General features: G+C 34.9%; 1 pseudogene; it reads right to left on the bottom strand.

The window, feature by feature from the left end:
• Positions 1–5,264: 5,264 nt before the first annotated feature.
• On the bottom strand, positions 5,265–5,949 carry LOC140511173 (peptidyl-prolyl cis-trans isomerase A pseudogene; annotated as a pseudogene).
• Between the last annotated feature and the right edge of the window lie 3,992 nt (positions 5,950–9,941).

The raw sequence follows: 9,941 nt of genomic DNA, 5'->3' as shown, positions 1-9,941 counted from the left end.
TGTGCACTGGGGGCTCACCCCCGCGGAACAGATCCTTCCCGTGGACCTTCCAGTCTAACCTGGGCTCCGAATCCGTCAAAATCTGTCACCCACTGTATTCCACACCTCCAAAGTTTGGTCAGATTCTCCTTTCAGAGGTATCCAGAGGAATTTGTCCAGGATCTTAGGTGAGTCGTTGCTTTCACTCCGCCATCTTGGCTCCGCCCCCCCAGGATAATATTGTACACAGTTACAGTGACATTGTGTTATAACCAACTTTGATAGACTTACCTCTTCTTAGCAATGCAATCTAAGACAATTCCAAAACACTAATGATGGAAAATGCTATCCACATCCAGAGAAAGAAAAATGGAGTCTGAATGCAGATAGAAGTTCATTATTTTCTCTTTGTCAGTTTCTTCTTTCTTGTGCTTTTCCTTTTTTGTTCTGATTCTTCTTTCACAGTTTGACTAATATATTTAATATGATTATATATGTATAGCTTATATGAGACTGCATGCCATTTTGGAGAAGGTAGAGAGAAGGGAGGGGGAATATTTAGGACTCAAAATTTTAGAAAAGTGAATGTTGAAAACTAAAAATAAATAAATTAATTAATCTAAAAAAACCGAAATCAAATGTCTTAAATAGGAAATAAAATATATTACAGATCTAATAGTACTTTAAAAAGTTCACCTTGAAAATATTTCATCTTTCTGAAAGCTAATGTTTCCCTTGATGAATTTGGAAGGGACCAGTTAGTTGGAAGCTTTAAGTGTTGGAGGAAATCAGTAGTCTTCAATTGTTGTGGAAATGGCTTTTGTTATGGCATATCTCAGTATTACTGCTTACCACCAGGGAGAGGACATATAAAGAGATGAACTTGAATAAATAATCTGTAGATAATTCCTACACACTCTTATAAACAAGCAATTCAAAAATCAGTACATTGACTTAAAGATAACTAATGCAGTTGCATGCCAGGCAAAGTGATCGAAACATCCTTCTTCAGCTTTGGAAAATACAAGCTTTGCAAAATATTGGACTAAATGAAGTTTACAAAATCACTTGGCCAGTTATGAACAACGGTTCTGAGTTCTGAGTTACAGTGGAACTACTGCCACATAGGTTTTTGGATTTCATTTTGTACAAAGTACCATATTTTTCAATATCTACATGCAGTAGTTTAGATGCACAAACATATTATTTCAGCAAAAAGAGAAGGAAGAATATTCCCTTCCTCTTCTTTTCTTGGAGTATCTCATGCATGAAAAAGCTGTAATTACTAACTCCCTGAAACCTAGTGTAAGGCAACTTTACTGACCTCGGCATTGGGATTAAAGACCATTTAAAGGAAGCCTCAGCCTGAGTGGTTCATTGTTGTCCTTTGGTGAAATTGGAGTGAGATATTTCTTTACACAAGATATTGTCCTTTTAGCTCAATCTTACCATGATTTTGTTTTACCCATTTTTGTACTTCTGTATCCTTTGCTTTTAGTCTAAATTTTTACTGCTCTAAGCTAAGCAAAAGGGACAAATGACAGAAATATTAAAAAACAAAAATGTAAAGCAAGAGGCAGACTTGATCTATCCATGGTAATTAGGAGAACCAATCAGATCAAAGTATGATATAACCTCAATGTGAGTGAACTGATATTTAAAGTGTGAATGGTCAGGGAGCAACTTTTCTCAGTGTATCCAAATGTTAAATTTGGATTGTTAAAATAGGCCCAGCTTGAACCTGAAAGTATTTCTCATCTCTAGGATTTTATTGAGAATAGACGTTTTACCTGTAGCACAATGCCTTCTCTGCCTTTCTCAAGTCTCTGTTTCCCGTTTTGGACTGTCAAATATGGTTTAATGATATGCCATGCCCTACATATTTCATGAGTGTGTGTAATTGCAAACCAATTGGCTCACAAGTTCCCCAAGGTAGCAAACCCTTTATTATACTTTGATAATCCTCAAAGCATCTTATATAAAATCATCATCATCATCATCGTCATTATCATCATTATTAATCAAGTTAGTATTAATAATAAAATTGTTTCAAAGGAAAAAAGATTCTTAGTAATTGGTAAGACCTAACATTAATATGAGTAGAGTATTCTATGCACATTGCCATTTGATCCAAACAACTTCTATATTGATATGTTGTATTTTACCATTCATGTTTATTATAAAAAGTCTACATTCTTTTATAATAGTATTTGTTCCCAATTATACATCAAGACTAATTTCAGTATGATTTTTACAAGATTTTGTGCTCCAGTTTTTTTCCAGCCACACCACTCCATACCCCCCTTCTGAAAATGGTAGCATTTTTTTATAGATTATGCAAGTACTATTATGTAAAATAGTTCCGTATTAGTCATGGTTGTGAAAGAAGAAACAGATCAAAAGAAAAAAACAGGAAATAATAAAGTGAAAAATTATTCTTTGATCTGAATTTAGAATATATTGCTTCTTTAACTAGATGTGGATAGCATTTTACTTCATGTATCCTTTGTATTTTTCTTAGATCCTTTTGTTGCTGAGGAAAGTTCAGTCATTCATACAGACTTGATCATCACACAATGTAGCTGACACTGTATACAAGGTTTTCTTGGATCTGTCCATTTCACTTGGCATCATTTTCCAGGTTTTTCTGATATCTGTCTGTTTGTAATTTCTTATTATATAATAGTATTCCATTACATTTACATGCCACAGATTGTCCATCCATTCCTCAGTTGATGACCATGTCCTCAATTTCCAATATTTTTCTACCAGGAAAAAGACTGCTATAAATATTATTGTATATGTCGGTCCTTTCCCTTTTTTATGATCTCTTTGAGATACGGATTTAGTAGTGAGATTGCAAAATAAAAGGGTATACATACTTCCAAATGGCTCTCCAGAATGATTGGATCAGTTCACAACTCCACCAACAGTGCATCACAGTCCCAATTTTCCCAATCCTCTCCAACATTTATCATTTTCCTTCTCTGTCATATTAACAATATGATAGATGTGAAGTAGTATCTGAGACTTGCTTTCATTTGCATTTCTCTAATAAAAAGTAATTTAGATAACTTCTTCATATGCCTATATATAGCTTTATTTTCTTCAGTTGAAAACTACCTGTTCATATTCATTGACCATTGGGGAATGACTTGTATTCTTATAACTATTACTCAGTTCTATTTGTGTTTTAGAAATGAGGTCTTTATCAGAGAAACTTACTAGAAAGATTGTTTCCTGGCTTTCCGCTTTTCTTCTAATTCTGGTTGAATTGATTTTTTGTACAAAAGCTCTTTATGTAAATATAATCAAAAGTATTCATTTTACATTTTTAATGCTCTCTATCTCTCATTTGGTCATGAATTCTTTCCTTCTCCATAGATCTGGAGGTGGAATATTCCTTGGTCTTCTAATTTGAAACTATTTATGTCAAAACCATGGACCCTTTTATCGTGGTATATAGTATGAGATTTTGGTCAATGCCTAGTTTGTGTCATTGTTTTCCAGTTTTCCCAGCAGTCTGGTCCAATAGTGAATTTCTTATCCCAAAGTCTGGGGTCTTTTGGTGTATCATACAGTAGGTTACTATGACCATTGACTACTGTGTCCTGCATATTTAATCTACTCCACCAGTACACCACCCTATTTCTTAGCCAATATCAGAGAGTTTTTGTTATTAGTGCTTTATAAGAGATTTTGAGATCTGCAATGCTAGGCCACTTTTTTGTTATTTTCCCCCATAATTGCACTGATATTCTTGATCTTCTGCTCTTCCAGGTGAATATTGTTATTTTTTCCAGCTCTATCAAATATTTTTGGTAGTTTGATTCGTTGGCATGTCACTGAAAAAGTAAAATAGTTTATGCAGAGTTTTCATTTTTATCATGGCCTGACCTAGGCACAAGCAATTGATATTTTTTCAGTTGTTCAGATCTGACTTTATTTGTGTGAAGTGCTTTGTAATTATGTTCATATAGTTCCTAGATTTGCCTTGGCAGGTAGACTCCCAAGTATTTTATATTATTTACAGTTATTTTAAATAGAATCTTTCTATCTCTTACTGCTGGGCTTTGTTGGTCATATGCTGGGATTTATGTGTATTTATTTTATATCCTGTAACTTTGCTGAAATTGTTGATTATTTCAAGTAACTTTTTAGTTGATTCCTTAGGGTTCTTTAGTTACATCGTTATGCCATCAGCAAAGAATGATAATTTTGTTTCCTCATTGCCTATTTTAATTCCCTCACTTTATTTTTCTTCTCATTGCTACCTCCTCAATCACTCTAGGGCTTGGGATCTACTGCTGAGGTGGAGCTTCAGTGTAGCCAGATGATCACATGCTTCAGTGTATTCCTGGAAAAATGCAGAAATACCCCACTGGTCCTCATCACATGCTAAACATCAGCACTAGAACCTCAACTCAGCACCAAATAAGCTGCCAGAACTTTATGGCCTCCAGGATTCCCAGCTACCAACCACCTCAAACCCTTAACATAGCACCAAACACAAGGGTTCCTTGAGGGCCAGAGGGCAGCATCAGTGCAATACCAGGAAAACAGTCAGGGTCTGTAGCCCCTGGCACAACAAGCTAGAGGCAGAGCTCCTTCCACCTTGGAAACAAAGATTAAAATTTTTAAAAAAAGGAAAAATGGGATGCTTCATTCCCTAGAATGTGCTCTCCTTTTACTTGACTGAGACAGACCTTTCTTCCTGATCCATTTCTTGAATCAAAGATTATTTCCCCCTTTGTTTTTGCTGGTTTTGCTCTTTCAGGAATTTTTTTGGGGGTGTCATTTTGTAGTTGCTTGGAGTTGGATATGGGGAAGTTTTGTCTGTTTATTGTTTTTCCACCATCTTGGTTCCCCAAACGCCTCTATTCTTAAAGAAAAAACTCCTAATTGAACTAAAGTTAAACCTCTTAGAGAAAAAGAAAGCTAAAATTAAACCTTGACTCTAGCATGATTAATCCTTCCTGTAATATTATGATTCCTAGGACTTGTACCAACATTTTAGCTCCAGGTTAATATGTTAAATCTATGAAGAACTGAAAATAAAAAGTCACATGTCTAGGTGATATTTTACCACACCTACCTGTTCCACTGCCCTTCATATATATATATATATATATATATATATATATATATATATATATATATATATATATATATATATATATATATATATATATATATATATATATATATATATATATATATATATATATATATATACGATATAGTTGGGGGGAAAACTATTTTTTTGTACTTTAGTTTTCATTTTATAATCATAAACTTAACTCTGTTGTCTTGCCAGACTTGTGGAAAGAAAAAGGAAATGGAATCCCAAGAGAATTGCAGCATGTGAGAGCACAAGGATTACAGGTATAAATAGCAGATGGGATTTGGGGGTGCTCTCTCCAGCTACAGAGGAATTGTTTGATGGTTAAGACAAAAAACAAAACAAAAAACTTATGAGAGTTGTCAGCAGTCAGTGATAGTGATCTTCTTGCTGATGTTGCCCTTCCAAGAACCAAAATACTCCACAGCTTCTACAATGTTCATGCCTTCTTTCACTTGGCCAAAGACCACATGCTTGCCATCCAGTCAATCAGTCTTAGTAGTAAAGATGAAAAACTAGGAACCATTTGTATTGGGTCAAGCATTTGACATGGGCAGGATGCCAGGACCAGTATGCTTCAGGATGAAGTTCTCATCAGCAAATTTCTCCCCATATATGGACTTACCACCAGTGCCATTATTGCGTATGAAGTCACAACCCCAGCACATGAATCTAGGAATGATTCTATGGAAGTAGGTGTCCTTGTAACCAAATCCCTTCTCTCCAGTGCTCAGAACACAGAAGTTTTCTGCTGTCTTTGGAATCTCGTCTGCAAAGAACTCAAAAGTAATCTGGTCCAGGGTCTCGTTATCGACATCAATGTTGAAGTACACTTTGAGGTTTGCCATGGCCACGGATGCCTGGGCTGGGCACCACGTCACAGGAAGAGGCTACAGAGATTGGTATCTGGTGGACAGAACCCAGATGAAGACTCCCTGTGGTGGCGTCTGCAAAGCCAGAAAAACTATTTTTTAAAAAACAACAAAAAATAAAGGTGAAGTGGAAGGTTGAGGAGGGAATGGCCATGGAGAGGACCTCTATATTCTGCTTTGGGCAGCTTGCTGGCACAGTGGATAGAGTTCTGAGCTTAAAATCAGGAAGATTCTTTTTTTCTGAATTCAATTCTGGTCTCAGGTAGCTCTGTGACCCTAGACAAGTCACTTCATTATGTCTCAGTACCTCATCTGTAAAATGATATGGAGAAGGAAACGGTAAATCACTTCAGTACACTTGCCAAGAAAACCCAAAATGGGGTCACAAAGAATCATACATGACTGAATGAAAAAACATATGGCTTTAAAGGTAGGAACCACTTTAAATGTATTAGCTCATTTGATTTCCACAACAGACTTGTGAAGTAGCTACTTTCCTGTTTTACGGGTGAGGAAATGGAGACTTAGAAAACCCAAATGACTCACCAGGTGTTATATAACTAATAAGCTTCATTTTGAATAGGATCAGATACAATAAAAGCAATAATACACCCTAGAAATATTTTTAAGTAATCATAAAGAGATAAATATAAGAAGATAAAAAAACATTTTATAACTCTTAAGTTTTACAGTATCTAACAATATTAAATTGGATTCACTTAGAATGACAGGTCCCAGTATTGTGATGCCACTGCCTTCCTCATAAGACTGATGTGCCTTTCCCCTTAATTAACTCTGACAGTTTCTAACAGAATATCAGAAACAGCAGAGGTGTAAAATATCAGTTACGTAGCCACCCACTCCATTGACCTCAATGAAATGTTCATTTCAAAGCTTAGAAAGAACAATTGAAATGTCGACATTATTGAGCCATGTGAAATTCAACTGAAGCTCATCCACTTTCTCAAATCAATGGTTTTTTTATTCCTTTCCTTCTATTTGGGAGAAGGTTTGGGAATGTTTAAAAGCTCCACTTATTTTCCTATTAGATCAGCCCTTTCATGTATGATAATTTATTTTTATTCATATTGTAGATAAAGTGAATTTTTTATAAAGTAAGATTTGGGGGATCATATAAACCCCCTTTATGATTCCTTATACTATTTTTTATTCATATCTTGCCAATTTAGACTGGGACATTAAAACATCTCCACAATCACTCTCTTCCTCTCATTTTGATAGAGACTTAAGTTCTTAGGTATGCAACATGTCCCCTTGTAAACCTAGCACTTATGTCAATTTTCAGAGTAAAATGATTTCACGTCTCATCATCAAAACCTTTGTTAAATATCAGTAATGTAGGATATTTTGGTAGGATATTTAAAAGGGTAATTTAACAAATACAATTCCTAACTTTCTCAAAGTTATAGCCTAAACATAAATAGACAATTTTTAGACTATTTAAGAAAATACCATTTCATTTGGAGGTATGAATTCATGAAGTATCTAGAAACTTCAGCTCAAAAACACCAGGAGGACAAAATGTGAACCTAACTGAACCTCTAAACCAAGATGGCATTTGTTAAAAATGAACTAATTTACCACTCTATTTCAATCTCTAACAGACCACAGGCTGAAATAATATCCACATTGCATGTATTACCTCCATCTATTATGCCCATTGTCTTGTTGATTTTCCTTCCCCCACCCTGTTCCTCTATTCCAATACTCATTAATTTCCTGGTTGGCCTTCTTTCAACCTCTTTTGTACTTCCTTTACCCTGAAACCTCTAATCAAAAGTCGTTATTTAAAATTTGTCCTTGAATCTTGAGATTCCTTCCTATGTTTCCTCCTTGAAATCAGAAGCATTTCATTTAAGAATTCAGGAGTATTTCTATTCTGCCTTGAAATAATGTTTTCCCATTACATGGTTTTTTTTTTTAGAGATTTACTGGTCTATAATTGAATTCCCCCCACCCTCAAGGTGCTATTAGAGTACTAATCTCCACAGATGTATCTGTCTTTAGCGTATTACTAATGGTCAAGAGGCCAACTCCCACTATCCATCTCTTCAGAAGGCAGGGAAGAAGGCCAATTCTATAATCCAGAGCAGAGCTAGCTGGCAAGGTGTTTTCTCTAGACCCCAGTCTTGGAGTATAGGGACAATCAACTGCTTCTCACTTGTCTGGCCTATTAAATGCTGAAAGCACTCCAGAGTTTTATACCTAAAAGTACACGAAAGGATTGGGAAATCCTCATTCTCAGGCAAGAAGAGATTTTTAAGCCAAATTTTAATTCCATTTTCAATGTATCTGTTTAAAGGCTATTACTATGCACAATAACAAAACTGTAATGAAAGCTTTTGAGGAATGACAATGCATTACAAAAAATTCTTGTTGAGCTATGTAAATGTGACAATAAAAGAAAAAGAACAAATAGATTAGATGGGATTTGATAGTCCTGCACCTATCTATCCCTGCAGTCCCTCACAAGTTTTAGAAAGAAAAAAAAAATTATACATTGTAATGTGGGCTGAGGAGATGTGGAGAAGTAGAAATTACACGAGTATTTTTTCTAATGCCCATGATTGTACATTAATATTTCTCCTCTCCATGGCCATTTTCTCTCCAAAATTCCACTTCACCTTTGCTTTTTAAAAAAGTTTTCCTCCAATTATATCAAAACTATTTTTACCAATCATTTTAACAAGATTCTGAGTTCCAAATTTTTCTCCCTCCCTTCCTGCCCTCCCCTCTTCCAAAAATGGTAGGAAATTTCATATATGTTGTACATATGCTATCATGTACAACATATTTTCATATTAGTCACAGATGGGAAGGAAGAAATAGATCAAAAGAAAAAGCAAAAATAGTAAAGTAAGTAAAAATATGCATCAATCTGCATTCAGAGTTCATCAGTATTTTGTCTAGATTTAGCTGGCATTTTCCTTCAGGATCCCTTTATGCTTGTCTTAGATTCTTGTGTTTCTGGGAATAGATGAGTCATTCATAATTGATCATCACACAATGTTGCTGATGCTGTGTACATTTTTTCCTGTTTATGCTCATTTCATTCAGCATCAGTTCATACAAGTTTTTGCAGGTTTTTTCTGAAATCTGCCTGCTCATCATTTCTTATATTTCTTGTAGTATTTCATTACATTCAAATACCACAGCTTGTTCAGCCACTCCCCAAATGATGGACATCTCTTCAGTTTCCAATATTTTGCCACCACAAAAAGAGCTGCAATAAATATTTTTGTACATGTATGTCCCTTACTTTTTTATGATCTCTTTGGGATACAGACTTGGTAGAGGTATTGCTGGATCAAAGGGCATGCACAGTTTACTTGTCCTTTGGGCATAGTTCCAAATGGCTCTTCAGATTTGTTGGATCAGTTCACAACTCCACCAATAGTGCATTAGTCCCCCAATTTTCCTAAATCCTTTCCAACACATATCATTTTCCTTTTTTTGGTCATATTAGCGAGTCTACTATGTGTGAGGTGGTACCTCTGAGTCATTTTAATTTGCATTTCTCTAATCAAAAGTGATTTAGAGAACTTGGTCATATGCCTATAAATAGGTTTGTTTTTTTCATGTGAAATTGCTTATTCATATCCTTTGACCATTTATCAATCGAGGAATGGCTTGTATTCTAATAAATTTAACTCATATTGGAGTCAATATATATTTGAGAAATGAGGCCTTTATCAGAGACACTTTGTATAAAGAACATTTTCCAGTTTTGTACTTTTCTTCTAATCTTGGTTGTATTGGATTTGTTTGTACAAAAGACTTTTATTTTAATATAATCAAAATTTTTCTATTTTACGTTTTGTAATGCTTTCTATCACTCATGTGGTCATGAATTCTTCTTTTCCCCATAGATCTAACAGGTAGACTATTCCTTGTTCTTGTAATTTGCTTATCATATAACCCTTTATGTCTAAATCATACACTCATTT

Source organism: Notamacropus eugenii, chromosome 6, assembly GCF_028372415.1.
Source record: "Notamacropus eugenii isolate mMacEug1 chromosome 6, mMacEug1.pri_v2, whole genome shotgun sequence".
Classification (NCBI taxonomy): domain Eukaryota; kingdom Metazoa; phylum Chordata; class Mammalia; order Diprotodontia; family Macropodidae; genus Notamacropus; species Notamacropus eugenii.
This window is presented reverse-complemented; position numbering and strand designations above follow the sequence as displayed.